The 15,554-nt window shown below is 40.0% G+C and overlaps 1 long non-coding RNA gene across 1 annotated transcript in view; it reads left to right on the top strand.

The window, feature by feature from the left end:
* The window catches only part of LOC140528248 (uncharacterized), an 82,374-nt gene extending 67,970 nt beyond the window's left edge, over nucleotides 1-14,404 (top strand). Inside the window, exons 3-4 of the long non-coding RNA XR_011975126.1 lie at nucleotides 5,469-5,552; nucleotides 13,868-14,404. This is a non-coding gene — a long non-coding RNA (uncharacterized lncRNA). The remainder of the gene's footprint in view (nucleotides 1-5,468; nucleotides 5,553-13,867) is intronic.
* The last annotated feature ends 1,150 nt before the right edge of the window (nucleotides 14,405-15,554 follow it).

The raw sequence follows: 15,554 nt of genomic DNA, 5'->3' as shown, positions 1-15,554 counted from the left end.
CTGCCTCAGTTTCCCCACCTAAAAATGGGACTCCTAATAGTATCTACTTCTCAGCTTTGCTCTGAGCATCAATTGAGCTTTAAAATATTACATACATACATATATATATATATTCAAATTATCCTTAATCATCTGCATTATTTAGCAACAGTCAGCTGAATCCGGGGAAGTTATAGATTGAGGGCTAAGGAGGCCTTGGAGTTATATGAGAACAATAATTTGGGGTGGGTCTTAAACGAGAGGGAACTTATTTGCTCAGAGACCAGAGGTTGAAAGAATTTACTAGTCCCATGATGGATTGGAACTCTGGAAGACCTAAGGAAGGAGCCTTCAAAATGACTGTCAAGGGCTGAATTTTTTGTGTCCTGGTAAATTCCCCAGCCAGATCCTTTACATGTCAATAATGATGAATGTAGGATCTCAGTTCAAATACCAGTTTTGACACATAAGCTATGTGCCCATTAGCAAGCCCTGCTCATGTCCTCTGGCTTTCATCTTGAAAATGAGGCAGTTGGACTCAATGACCTCTGAGGTATTTTCCATCTCTAAATTCTTTGCTCAGATAAATGGGAGCAAATTCAGACTGGAAGGCTCATATTTAGAGGTTGCCCTGGCTTGAGTTTCATTAGCTTCAGGAAAGAAAAATAAGAAAAAAAAATTAAAAGAAGGTGGCTGAATTCAGTCAGTTAGTGGGGGCCAGTACTACTCATTAACATTGCTATTTCTATGTATTGTCGTTATAAGAGATTATTTTTAAATTAAAGTCTGAGTATCTTTTCCTCACAATTTTCTGAGAGGACTGATGTGAAGCCTGAGACAGTTTTGGATACAAATGTGTGCTCCTATCTCTTTGGGAAAAAAGATTCTTTTTACTAGAGAGGCAACCTATGGGCTGGGAGCCAAGAAGGTCTGAGCTCAAAGCATTCTTCTGGTACTTATCAGGCTGCGTGAGCATTTGTTGTCTCAGTTTTGTCATCTGTGAAATGGGGGCACTAATATCTAATGGCCAATATCCCGAAAGGGCTAATGTAAGACTCAAATGAAATATCTGTTAAGTACTTTGCAAACTTTAGAGTACCATATAAATTACATGTTATTATTAATAGGAATGATTATATAAATAATAATAATATTAGTGATAATCTTTCCAGAAAAGAAATAGCCAATTACACCACAAAGAGCGGTGATTCACTTGACAAACCTTCACTTTATTCAGAAACTTCAAAGATAATCACTAAGCCCTGGTCCAGACATCCTCTGTCTCTTGCCCTTGACCTGGTGTGTCCCTGTGAGAAGGTGATGATGGAAGCCTGCTGCCTTTTTACAGATGCTGAGAAAGTGCTGAAAACTGGGTTTCTCTCTGTGGTTAAAGCCCATTTCTAATTCCAGGCTGAGCCTGGGGATAGGTTCACAGAGAGGACACCTGCAGTGGCTTTGGATGCATGCAATTGCCAGACACCATTAACACCTGTGGCCCCATGATTCACATCTGCTCAGCCACTGAAACACATCTGGGAACTCTACCCTGAGCTCTCATGCCTCTGAAGTAGCAGTCAGTCCAAGGAGGTATATCCTAAACCAGTGTTTCCATCACATTGTCAAGTCAATGTGCTGCTGAATGGAATGGTGAGAATTACTTTTCTTGGCTCTATGTACAGCAGGGGGAAACTCTCCGAGAAGAGACCACAGCTTCCTGGCTGTCCCTCTTGCCTGGAGTGCTCCCCCTCCTCATCTGTCTGTGCCTCCTGGAGTCCATCAAGCTCCAGCTGCAAAAGAAGCCTTTCCTGAATAGTAGTTCCCTCCCTCTGTGGATCATCTCCTATTTATGCTGTCCATAGCTTCTCTGGACATAGTTGTTTGCATGTGGTCTCCCCCACTAATCAGTGCTTCTTGAAGGCAGGGGCTGTCTTTTACTTTCCCCTACAGCCCTAATGAGTAATGAGGTAGTGCAGTGGACATCCAGACTCAGATACTCACGTGACCCTAGGCAAGTCATTCAACTCAGTTTGTCTCAGTTTTCTCATCTGTAAAATGAGAAAGAAATGGCAAAGCACCACAGTATCACTGCCAAGAAAACCCCAGATGGGGTCAAGCAGAGTCAGACACAGCTCAACAACAAAAGCAGTGGCAGCCACAGCAGCCACCGCCACCACCAACATTATATCCCTAGAGTTTAATATAGTTCTTGGCACCTAGTAGATGCTTAGTCACTTGAACAATAAACATTTATTAAGTGCCTACTATGTGCCATGTACAGTTCTAAGCTCTGGAGAGCTCACATTCTTTTTTTTTTTTTAATTAATTTATTTAACTTTTAACATTCATTTTCACAAAATTTTGGGTTCCAAATTTTCTCCCCATTTGTCCCCTCCCGCCACCCCAAAACACCGAGCATTCTAATCGCCCCTATCACCAATCTGCCCTCTCTTCTATCATCCCTCCCTTCCCTTGTCCCCATCTTCTCTTTTCTCCTATAGGGCCAGATAACTTTCTATACCCTATTGCCTGTATTTGTTATTTCCTAGTAGCAAGAACAGTACTCAACAGTTGTTCCTAAAACTTTGAGTTCCAACTTCTCTTCATCCCTCCCTCCCCACCCATTCCCTTTGGGAAGGCAAGCAATTCAACATAGGCCATATCTGTGTAGTTTTGCAAATGACTTCCATAATAGTCGTGTTGTGTAAGACTAACTATATTTCCTTCCATCCTATCCTGCCTCCTATTGCTTCTATTCTCTCTTTTGATCCTGTCCCTCCCCAAGTGTTGACTTCAAATTGCTCCCTCTTCCCACTGCCCTCCCTTCCATCATCCCCCCCACGCTGCTTACCCCCTTCTCCCCTGCTTTTCTGTATTGTAAGATAGGTTTTCATACCAGAATGAGTGTGCATTTTAGTCCTTCCTTTAGTGGAATGTGATGAGAGTAAACTTCATGTTTTTCTCTCACCTCCCCTCTTTTTCCCTCCACTAAAAAGTCTTTTGCTTGCCTCTTTTATGAGAGATAATTTGCCCCATTCCATTTCTCCCTTTCTCTTCCCAATATATTTCTCTCTCACTGTTAAATTTCATTTTTTAAAGATATGATCCCATCCTATTCAATTCACTCTGTGCTCTTTGTCTTTGTGTGTGTGTGTGTGTGTGTGTGTGTGTGTAATCCCACCAACTACCCAGATATTGAAAAGTTTCAAGAGTTACAAATATTGTCTTTCCATGTAGGAATGTAAACAGTTCAACTTTAGTAAGTCCCTTATAACTTCTCTTTGCTGTTTACCTTTTCATGCTTCTCTTGATTCTTGTGTTTGATAGTCAAATTTTCTTTTCAGCTCTGGTCTTTTCATCAAGAATGCTTGAAAGTCCTCTGTTTCATTGAAAGACCATTTTTTCCCCTGAAGTATTATACTCAGTTTTGCTGGGTAGGTGATTCTTGGTTTTAGTCCTAGTTCCTTTGACTTCTGGAATATCCTATTCCACGCCCTTCAATCCCTTAATGTAGAAGCTGCTAGATCTTGTGTTATCCTGATTGTATTTCCATAATACTTGAATTGTTTCTTTCTAGCTGTTTGCAATATTTTCTCCTTGACCAAGCTACTCTGGAATTTGGCCACAATGTTCCTAGGAGTTTCTCTTTTTGGATCTCTTTCAGGTGGTGATCAGTGGATTCCTTGAATACTTATTTTGCCCTCTGGTTCTAAACTCTCAGGGCAGTTTTCCTTGATAATTTCATGAAAGATGATGTCTAGGCTCTTTTTTTGATTATGGCTTTCAGGTAGTCCCATAATTTTTAAATTGTCTCTCCTGGATCTATTTTCCAGGTCAGTTGTTTTTCCAATGAGATATTTCACATTATCTTCCATTTTTTCATACTTTTGGTTTTGTTTTGTGATTTCTTGGTTTCTCATAGTCATTAGCCTCCATCTGTTCCATTCTAATTTTGAAAGAACTATTTTCTTCAGTGAGCTTTTGAACCTCCTTTTCCATTTGGCTAATTGTGCTTTTGAAAGCATTCTTCTGCTCATTGGCTTTTTGAACCTCTTTTGCCAATTGAGTTAGCCTATTTTTCAAGGTGTTATTTTCTTCAGCATTTTTTGGGGTCTTCTTTAGCAAGGTGTTGACCTGCTTTTCATGCTTTTTTTGCATCTCTCTCATTTCTCTTCCCAGTTTCTCCTCCACCTCTCTAACTTGATTTTCAAAATCCTTTTTGAGCTCTTCCATGGCCTGAGCCCATTGAATATTTATTCTGGATGTTTGTGATACAGAAGCCTTGACTTCTGTGTCTTTCCCTGATGGTATGCCTTGTTCTTCCTTGTCCGAAAGGAAGGGAAGAGATATCTTTTCACCAAGAAAGTAACCTTCTATGGTCTTATTTTTTTTCCCTTTTCTGGGCATTTTCCCAGCCAGTGACTTGACTTCTGAGTGTCCTCTCCTCACCCACCTCACCTCCAGATCCACCCAGCCAGCACTTGGGGTCTGAGATTCAAATGCTGCTTCCCAGCCTCAGGGCTTTTGGCTTGGGTGGGGCTGCTATTCAGTGTGAGATTAAGTTCAGGTGCTCAGGTGGGGGCAGGGCCTCCACATGGGGCTCATTTCCTTCAGGGGTTTTATGTGGAGACCTTCAGCAATGGATCCAGGCTCCTGCCTGCTTTGGGAGCCCTTATCTGCTGCTGCCTCTGCTGCTGCTTTCCAAAGGGGCCTGAGCCATGGAGACACCCCGCTCCCCTCCCAGTGAGCCAAAAAGACTCTCTCACTCACCCCTGGAGCCTGTGGGTGGAGGGACCTGCCCAGCTGCTGGAGATTCTGTCTCTGAAGCCTGCTTGGATCTGCTCCTCTCAGTGCCGCGCGACCAAGGCAGGGCTGGGCTCCGCTCTGGGTCAGTTGCATGACGGACCTTTCAGGTCAGTTTTTCAGGGCTCTCTGGAACAGAAATCTCCTCCACTCTGTTGTTCTGTGGCTTCCGCTGCTCCAGAATTTGTTGGGAGTTCTTCTTTACAGATATTTTATGGGCTGTGGGTTCGGAGCTAGCATATGTGTATCTTTCTACTCCACCATCTTGGCTCCTCCCCCCAAGAGCTCACATTCTGAAGGACTTGTCACCATAGCCAAAACATTCCAACTCAGGTAACTCCAAATTAGCTGGAGAGGAGAGCAAAGGAGGGAGGAAGGGAAAGGTGGATAGAACATGAACCCAAGCAAAGAGCTTTTTTTTTAAAGTTACATGGTAACTTCATCATACATTTAAAAGGAATAATTAATAAGTTTCATCTTTTTTTCCTATTCTATTATGTTTTAGAAATGCTTGTTTTATCTCTTAAGTTCAAAATAAAATAAATATAATTTTTACAAAAGAAAAAATGGGGGTGTGAAAAAAAGGATAGATTTGGAATCTGGGATTTGGGTTCAAATCCTTTCTCATTTGCTGACCACTTCTATGATCTCAAACTAATCACTTTTCTTTGATCTTCTTTTTTCCTTAGGGATCATTTAATGATAGAGTACAAGCTTCTTGAGGGCAGAAATCATTTCATTTTTGTTCTCTTATCCTCAGCACCTGGCACATAGTAAGTAGATGCTTCATAAATGCATGCTGAAGGGCAACTGGGTGGCACAGTGGATAGTGTGGATAGAGTACTAGTGAATAGAGTACCAGTCATGGAGCCAGGAGGACCTGATCTCAAATCCTGGATCAGACATTGACTAGCTATGTGATTCCAGGCAAGTCACTTAACCCTGATTGCCTTCCCCCTCCCTAAAAAATACATAATAATTGATTTTGTCCAAAATGACTAATAGGGAAATGTTTTACATGATTGCACATGTATAACATATATCTGATTGCTTACTTTCTCAGGGAGGGGGAAGAGGGATGGAGGGATAGCTTTTGGAACTCAAAACTTTTTTAAAAAAGCATAAATGTTAAAAAAATGTTTTTAATAGGTAATTGGTGAAACATAAAATATATTATTTTTTTTTTAAAAAGCTTTTTTAAGAACTGGAAGAAAGGCCCTAACAGAGAAAGCGACTTGTACCAGGGCACCTAGCTTAAAAATAGCAGAACTTAGAATCAAACCCAGATTTCCTGATTGATGCCACCATCCCCCTCAGACCCTCAGTTTCGCCTCTTTAAAATTAGTAGATTAGTGTAAAGGATCTCAAAGTTATCTTCCAGCTCTGCCACTAGAAAAGAAAGGAAAAGGGGAAAGATTTATTGTATCAACTATGTATCTTGTTTAATTTCTTCATATCTCTGCAAGGTAGGTAGCATTATTATCCCCATTTTACAATTGAGGAAACCAAGGCAGGCAGAAGTTAAATGACTTGCCCAGGATCACATGGTTAGTTTTTGAGGCCACATTGAACTCAGGTCTTACTTACTCACCACCCAGTGTTCTCCACTTTTTTCATTTAGCTATCTCAAGGGAAGGCTGGAGTAGATTTCAACATAGACAGAGGCTGTCCGTGGAGCTTGATGATTCTTTAGGACAGGGCTTCTTAAACTTTTTTCCACTCTCAACCCCTTCCTTCAGTGCTTCTTAAACTGTGGGTCATGACCCCTCATTTCTCAACCTCAGTGATGTTTAGGCCCAGAGAAATCATCTCTTGAGAGCCAAAGGCCCTCAAGGGAGAAGGAAGTAGCATGATAGCAGGGAGAGGAGGGGAGCTTAATTAAAACCTTTCTCCATTTATCTCTCCATATCTTTCATAGACTTAAAGTCTATGCAAATTTCTGGGGGAAAAAAAAACGCCACCCTCCAGCCCAGCACTGCAGCCAGCAGCCCTCCTGCGTGCTAATGGATTTTATCCATAGCATATGCCCTGGGAAATCATAACGGGCTTAATCACTTAAGCAATAGGCCCTGAAAAATTGGTCATTACTGGAAGTGACCAACCATTTGGTAGCAACAGCCTGAAGCAAAATTGTTTGCAGTGAATTTGAAAGGGATTATTATTTTAGTAAATAGTAGTTTAGAATACTGGCTGAAGAAATGCAGGAGGAAAATTTTCCAGGCTCAGACTAGGAAATACAAAGAAATCAGTTTCTAGTCAGAGTTAATTTCTAGCACTCCAAACTCTGTCAGTGAGCCCAATTCTTTCCTTGCTTGTAAATGAAGAACATCCCATGTCCAACAACAAAGATGAGGATGCGTAAGTAGAAATTCTCCCTACAATGGTATGACAGAAAGAACGATGCATATGGAAAGGAAGGAAAGAAGGAATGAAGGAAGGAAAGAAGAAAGAAAAGAAGGAAGGAAGGGATAAAGGAAAGAAAGAAGGCAGGGAGGGAGGAAAAAGAGAGGGAGGAAGAAAGAAAGGAAGTGAGGAAACAAGCATTTATTTAGCACCTACTGTGTTCCAGGAACAAGGGTTAATTGCTTTACAAATATTATTTCATCTTTCCTTCACAATTCTAGGAGGTAGAAATGGATAGTCTTATTATTCCCATCTTATAGTTTAGGAAACCGAGGGGGACAGAGCTTAAGTGACCTGCCTATGGTCTTATAGCTAGGAAGTGTCTGAGGTTGAATTTGAACTCTCGTCTTCTTGACTCCAGGACCAATGCTCTGTGCACTATGACACCAGCTAGCTGTCTTGATGATCTGATTTTTAATTTTCACGGTCACTAACTCATGTCTCCTTGGGCAAATCATTTACCTCTTCTGGGCTTCAATTTTCTAATCTATAAAGTAAAGGAGTTAGACTGCACAATTGTTATAGTCTGTTCCATGATGCCAGAGTCAGAAAAGCAGATTAAGCCTCGAGAATTACTCAGAATTTGTTAAGGTTGATTTTAGAAATAGTGATGTCAACTCAGTGGAGGTTTCCAAGTGAAGTCTGTGTGATTACTTGTCAGGTTTGTCACTGAGGAGATAATTTCCCAGAGTAGGTTGTAATAAATGGCCTTTTGGGTCTCTGAGTTTCTCCCTAGAATGGTAAAGTAAAAAAAAAAAAAAAAAAACAACAAAAACCAATGCATATGGAGAGGAAGGAAGGAAAGAAGGAAGGAGAGAAAGAAGGAAGGAAAAAAGAAGGAAGGAAGGAAAGAAGGAAGGAAGGAAGTAAAGTGTTGATCTAAGACTAAGTTCTGCCAGACTGCTCTTGAACTTTCCCAGTAGTTTTTTAATGAAATAAGGAGTTTTTTTCTTAAGTAATTTATATTTTATACTTTATCAAACACTGGTTGAGTTCTATGGTTTCTGATTTTTCCTTATTTAACCTGTTTCATTGACATATGCCTCTATTTTTTTTAAACTAGTACCATATGGTTTTGATGACTGCTGCTTTATGATATAGCTTGAGGTCCAGAAGTATTATTCCCTATTTCCCCCTACTTCTTTCAATCATTTCTCTTTGTATTCTAGATCTTTTGTTTTTTCCCAAATAAATTTTGCTATTATTTAATGAAGTTCTATGAAAATAACACTTTGGTAATTTTATTGGCACAGTGCTAAAAGTGTAAATTAATTTTGGTAGTATTGTCATTTTTATTTTGTTGGCCCAGCCAACCTCCCCCACTTCTAGTTCCATGATCCTATGAACCTTAAAGAAAAGAAATGGCTTAAGGTCACAGAGAGAGTTCATAACATAGCCAACAAAGAAACTAGGGACTATTCACTCCCATTCCAATAATCGTATCACTGTATAAGGCTGCTTTGGGGTTTGACCCCACATTTCTGTGTTTTCTGAGTTTGCAAAAGATTGTTGATCTTATAATAACTGTGAGGTAGAAAGTGTCATTATCATCACAAAAGAGAAAGCTGGGGTTCAGAAAGGTTAAATGACCTGTCCAGGGTCCCCCCATAGACATTGTCATATAAGGGATTTGGATCCAGGATTTCTTTGACTCCAAATCTGACAATTTCATGTCCCTGCTACATTAATACAATGACATTTTTTTTTGCAAGGTGGATTTGTTTATCAGATGAGCTGACTTCAGATGGCAGGACCTGAGTTCTTTGTAATAGGAAATCTCCTCTTTCCCTCACTCCAACTCTCAAACCCAAGAATTTCAACCATTCTAGAGGGCTACACAGGAGATAGGGGTCATTAGTACTACTGTGTTCATGCCTTATTCATGGGTCTGGATAGTTTTTATGTATCACAGTTAGATGACCAATAGACCTCTTTACGACTAACAGCTAATTGTAGGAAATCTCCCCATCCCCTGATCCCCCACACTCATGGGACATCCTTCACTACACTGCTGCCAAGAGGCTTTCCATAAAATGCAGGTTTCACCATGTCCTCCTTCTACTCAGCAAACTCCAGTGCCTCCCTATTGCTTCTGAGATCAAATTTGCAAGCTTCCTTGTTTAGATTTTAAACTCCTTCACAACCTGTTCCCAATTTTACCTTTTCAGCTTTATCATATTACTCCCCTCTGTACTTTACAGTTTAATATAATAGTAGTAGTAGTAGTAATAGTAGTAGTATAGTAGTACCAGTAGTACCAGGCATTGGCACATATATCAACATTATCTCATTTGTATAAACATTTTTATATAAACATTATCTTATTTAGTTTGAGAGTTTAGCCAGATTGACCCCCTTGCTGTCTCCTCATATGTATGCTCCATCTTCTGTCTCTCCACATTTGCACTAGTTTTGCTCAGTTTCTTATTCCTTTCAAAATTTTGCTCATATCTACCTGAAGTCTTTTCTGATTTTCCCCAATTTCTGATGCCCGTCCCAGAAAAAGAGCACTATCTGGTATTTATTTCATATATGTACAATCCTATCTGAGCTACCCCTCCCCAAAATTGCACCTACAAATTGCAGTTTGTTTCTCTCAGTACTCTGTGAGTACATTTTACTAAAACCACAGTTCATGAACCCACCCTGATGTGCCTACTTTTAATAGTTGGCCAGTAGACACAATTAGCTCAAAGCAAAGGCATTTACTGAGATGGCATTATAAGAAAAAGAGATACAAGATATCCCCTCCATCTGTCTGGGCTGTACTGTACCTTCAATATACACAACATTTGAAGAAAAGGGACATAGAGTACACTGGTAATAAAGAACAAATGTGGTGAGCACATGTTGCCAGGGAAATGCACACTCTTGGTAATACAGGGCCCTGTGGTACCCTTTTTACTCTTCATCTTCTTGTGTTAACCTTACATCGCTCCCCAGTGGGCATAGCATTTCTTCTGGGAAGCATGTTCACCCTAGCTCCTGGGGACTAATCTTTCCAGCAGCTCATCTCTCAAATGTTGGGACTAGTTCTTCCTTTCATCCAGAGTTGGCTCATTTCTCTGGTCTCAGAAGTCACACTATAAGGAGGTGCTTTGCCTTCCTTTCTTGCTCCCTGATATCTCAGTCCTCATGAGTCACTTGTGGCTAATAATGAGAAGAAAAGATAGAAGTTCCTTTCTCCCCAAGAAGAGAAGAATGATTCTCTCTTAAGGGAAAGGGTCATCTTCCCTAGAGGATTTTCATTGCTGCCAGAGTTTATCCTCCTTGAAATCTCCTCTTCCAACTCCAGAGCTGGGAGGCTTGATTTTAAGGTCACAAAGATGTGGCTGATCGTTGACCAGGCAATGGAAAGTTACCCTATGATTCCTTTGGAAAGAACTTCATACCCTATACAAGGATGATCAAGCAAAAGTTTCCTTTGGATGTTATTGGTACTGCATTGTTTGTTTCCTTTCCCTTCTGAGATTTTATAAATTGCATTGGGAAGAAATCAGGGAGACTTTGATCAGCTCTTTCTATGTGTATTTTGTTTATCAAGTCAAGACAATTCAAGTCAAAAAGTATTTATGAAGCACCCACTGTATGTCAGGTACTGTGAAAAATTCCAGGAATAATTGTTGAGTCATTGCAGTTATGTCTGACTCTTTGTGACCCCATTTTGGATTTTCTTGGCAAAGATACTAGATTGGTTTGCCATTTTCTTCTCCAACTCATTTTGCAGATAACAAAACTGAGGCAAATTAGGTTAGGTGACTTGCCCAGGGTCACACAGCTAGTAAATGTCTGAGGCTGGATTTGAACTCAGAAGGATGAACTAGAAATACAAAGAAAGTAACAACAAAATAAAACAACAACAAAAAAACAGCCTTTACTTTCAAAATGTCAGTCCAACGTAGAAGATCATGTGAATATGTAATTAGAACAAATTGGAAAAAAAATTTAGAGGGAAAACACTAAAATTAAGGAAGATCATGGAAGGCCTCTTGTATGAGGCAGGCCTTTAGTTGAAATGAAGAAACTAAGGAAACCAAGGGGTCAAGATGAGGAAGGAGAGAGTTCCAGGCATGGAGGAACAGTCAGTGAAAATGCCTGGAGTCCAGAGATGGAATATTGTGTGCAAAGGATGGCATATATTTTTGCACATGCCTCTTTCCAAATAGAATGCAACCTCTTTCACTTTTGACTTTGTATCTGTAGTGCCTAGTACAGACTCTTGTACATAATATGTGCTTAATAAATGCTTATCAATTGATCAATTGATAATTGAGAGGATTTATACTGACACTAACTCCTCCTCAGCCACAGTATATAGTTTCATGACCTCTTATCATACCTGGGTAGCTATTTACATAAGAATTCTCTTTTCTACTCTGCTTTGTGGTTTACTAAGTTATTTCCTAAGACCAGCCCTATGGGATGGCATCTTGGTGGCCCAGTGGATAAAGGCCAGGCCTGGAGTCAAGAAAACTCCTCTTCTTGAGTTCAAATATGACCTCAGTCACTTACCACCTCTGTGACCCTAGACAAGTCACTTACTTAACACTGTTTGCCTCAATGTCCACATCTGTAAAATGAGCTGGAGAAGGAAATGGAAAACCATTCCACTATCTTTGCCAAGAAAACCCCAAATGGAGTCACAAAGAGTTGGGAAACACTGAAAAGGCTGAACAACAGATGCCCTGTGATGCATGGAGTCTGAATATTATCATCCCCATTTTTCAAATGAAAAATTTGTCTTAAATGATACCAAGTTGCTCAAAGTCTTAGTATCCTAGGATAATAGATCCAAGACTGGAAGTGACCTCAAATATCAAAAGACAGGAAAAGTAAAGCCTGGAAAGTTTGTGACTCATTCAAAATCTCACAGCTAGTAAATGTTTGAAATGGGATTTGAACCTGGAGCCCCTGACCAGAATATTGCTGTAGCTGTCCTCTTCTCTCAGAGCCACGTCTATGGACTCCATGAGGGAAATGACCCTCTCTTATCTAAACTTTGTATATTAACACTCTCCTCCACCTCATCTAATGCCAAGCGCTCAGTAGGTATTTATTAAATGTTTATTGAATGTAGACGAATGATTGCACTGAAGGGAGCTGGTATAAAATGTACCCAGATTCTCAGTGAGCCTATGGGACAGTCTTCCCAGGCCAAAGCCCAAGGGGGTAATTCCATATAAGCAGTGCCAGGCGGGTTTCTTTTGCAAAGTGCAAACACAAATTGATGAGACTCTCTCCGCCAAAGTCAGTGCAAGCTTGTTCTTTTATTTAATTGGATTTAATCTTCATTCCAGTTAGTGTAATACCAGGGAAAAACAATTAAACTCATTTGCGAAGCAGTTCATCAAACTTAAAGCAGAACCCTGCTAAAGGCTACAGCCGGATTCCTGGTGGATGAGGGGGATTGTGGAAATCAGAACAACACTAGTATTTATTCCCATCAAGTCCCTTTCAAAGTTGTCTGAGGAAAGTAGGTCAAGGAAGTGGATTTACATGATTACATATGTGCTCCATCAGAGGCTTAGTACCAAAAGAATGTCCATATGGGGATGAATTTCTTTTGCCGCAGCATCTCATAAGACCATGTACCAAAATGTGTAGGTACTTCATTGGTGTGGATTGTGTGAAGACCCATAGGGATGAAGTCACAGATTCTGGAAGGATTGCAATATGTATTTGTTCAAGTATCTCTGCAATATTAGGGTTTCAGAAAGTCATGAAGAAGACTTATAAGTGATTTACCAATCACTTGCTTCCATAACTTTCAAAGTCCTATCAATCAATTGATTGACCAATCAAAAAGCATTTATTAAGCATCTATTTTATACCAGGCACTATGCTAAGTGATGGGGATACAAAGAGAGGCATAAGACAGTCCCTGACCTCAAGAAGCTTACAATTTAAAGAGAGAAACAAGGAAATAGGTACAAAAAAGCTATATATAGGATGAATAGAAGAAATTAAAAGAGGGAAGGGACTAGAATTGAAAAAAAGTTAGGAAGACTGGATTTCAGTTGGACTTAATCAGGGAGATTAGTAGCTTCATAATGAGGCTAGGGGTTGTATAATGTAAGTATCATTATCTCCATTTTAGTGACAAATCTTTTGGAATCCTAGAACTGCAGCTTTGTAAGAGCCATCAGAAGCCACTTATCCCTACCTACCTCTGGAAAAGAGGAGCCTCTGTAGCTTATGATCATGCAGCCAGTCCTTGTTAGAGCTGAGACTCAGTCCAAGGTCTTAGGAATTTAGAATTCATATCCAGCACCCTTTGCCCCTATGCCATGTGAGATCCTTTTATGATGTTTGATCGGCAAAGTCACTTGGGATTCCTGATTGGCAGGAAGGGAGGCAGTGGTTACTCAGTATTATATGTGTTAACCTTATATAACAGTGTTTTATATATATGAATAATACATATATGCATATTGTATATACATATATAAATACACATATCATATGTAACATAAATGTGTAAATGGGCATATATAATATAAATGTGTGTATATGTGTGTATTATATATGTATATGTGTGTGTGTATGTATAAAACAAATCTCCACTGTCTTTTCCTACTGGCCTGTGGATGGACAGAGAGCATCATGCCTAAAAGATCCTCTTCCCTTGTGAAGATAGTGAATCCTATCAGAGAATAATTCGTTTTTCTTTTCTTTTCTTCCCCAGCCTCAGCAAGTCATCAGATTATCTATTAAAGTAAGGAAGGACTGTGATCTACTTTGGTTCAAAGAGGATTGTGGACAAGAAAATCCCAGATCCTAGACTCTTTGAGTATGAGATGAGACAGAAATAAGGGATCACTCAGAGTCAAATTGAACTCACAGTCTTGTATCTACAAGAAGCAAACATATGGAGTTATAAAATCAGAAAGCAAAGCTGTATTCCTGTATGCTTCCCACTGTCCAATTTTTCTCAGTTACACAGAATTTAGGGAATGGAGTAAACCAGTCACTGAAGAGTATGGCTCTCCCTATGATTTGAGCTGAATTGAGAAGTGGGTATGACAAAGGGGCACAACCCAGTTAATCAGAGACTTCCTCACAGAAGGGAGCCTACATAGTATCATGAAAGGTCATATGTTATAATGGGAAAATACTGTATTTAGAGTCACAGGCCCTGAGTTCTAATCCTGGCTGTCACTTGCTACCTCTGTGACCTTGGGTCTCTTTCTTACTTTGGTTCACAGTTTCCTCAGCTATACAATAAAAGGATAGGTTTAAATGACCTTGGTGATCTCTTTTCTTTTTAAATCTATACTTCTTTGGTCCTAGCATAAACCAATATGATGTAGAGGGATACACCCTGGATCCAGTCTCAGAAAATCTGGGTTGGGTTCATCGAACAGTCATCTACCATTGTGACCTTGGCAAGTCCAAGCCATTGTGGATCTCAGCTTCCTCCTCAGTAAATATGAGAGGTTGAAACTCCAGCTCCCAAAAGCCCCCTGATATTCTTTTATTATATCAAGTTACAGTTCATCTGTACCTCAGTTTACTTAGCTGCAAAATGAGTTTAGATTAGATAATTTTTAGGATAATAGTTCCAGATTTAGAAGAGATTCCAGAGGTCATCTAGAGGCAGGCCCCTCATTTTACAAATGAAGCACCTGAGGCTAAAGAAACTTCATCAAGGTCTTTTTCTCTTCTGCATCCTATGCCTGTAACTAGAAAAAGGACCTGATATTCAGCAATGAACTCAAGCCTCCTTGTTCATAAATAGAATAAAGAGGGAGCCCAGCCTCCCCCCATGCTCAGAAGTACATCGGCTGCACTGGGAACAGATGAAGTCTTTCTGTTTGCATTAATCGTATGACTATTTGGTCCAATTATTCTCAGCACTCCAGCAATCATGTCTTGCTTGTTCCCAAAGAAAGCAATAACAACGGCTTATCTTGTGGAGAGTACGGAACAAACAGCAACAAATCAGAGGCTGATCCTGAGGGTTACAGTTGCTGCCATTGTATGGAAGAGATGATTCATGTTCTCATAGCAACTTGAGGGGAAGTGTCCTGTAAAGGATTCAGTGGCAATGGTTAGCAGCCCTCTCCAAAGATCAGCCACAATAGAGACAAAACCCTCTCTATTTTTGTCTCCAAACTCAAAGGAAAAGCAAACCCAACTGAATACTGGTCCACTGATCTGTATTTGTGGGCTTATAGGATTCAATCAAATGAGGTGATGCATGCAAAGCCCTTTGCAAACCTTAGAGATTTATACAACTCATAATTAGTATCATGATCACGATGATTATATAATTCCTCTAAGTTATATGGTATAGTGGACTTGGAGTCAGAAGGAACTGAGTTCAACTTTTGTCTCTGATATAATCTATCTAGCTCTGTGACCAAGGGCAA

This window comes from Notamacropus eugenii, chromosome 1, assembly GCF_028372415.1.
Source record: "Notamacropus eugenii isolate mMacEug1 chromosome 1, mMacEug1.pri_v2, whole genome shotgun sequence".
In the NCBI taxonomy this organism is placed as follows: Eukaryota; Metazoa; Chordata; class Mammalia; order Diprotodontia; family Macropodidae; genus Notamacropus; species Notamacropus eugenii.
This window is presented reverse-complemented; position numbering and strand designations above follow the sequence as displayed.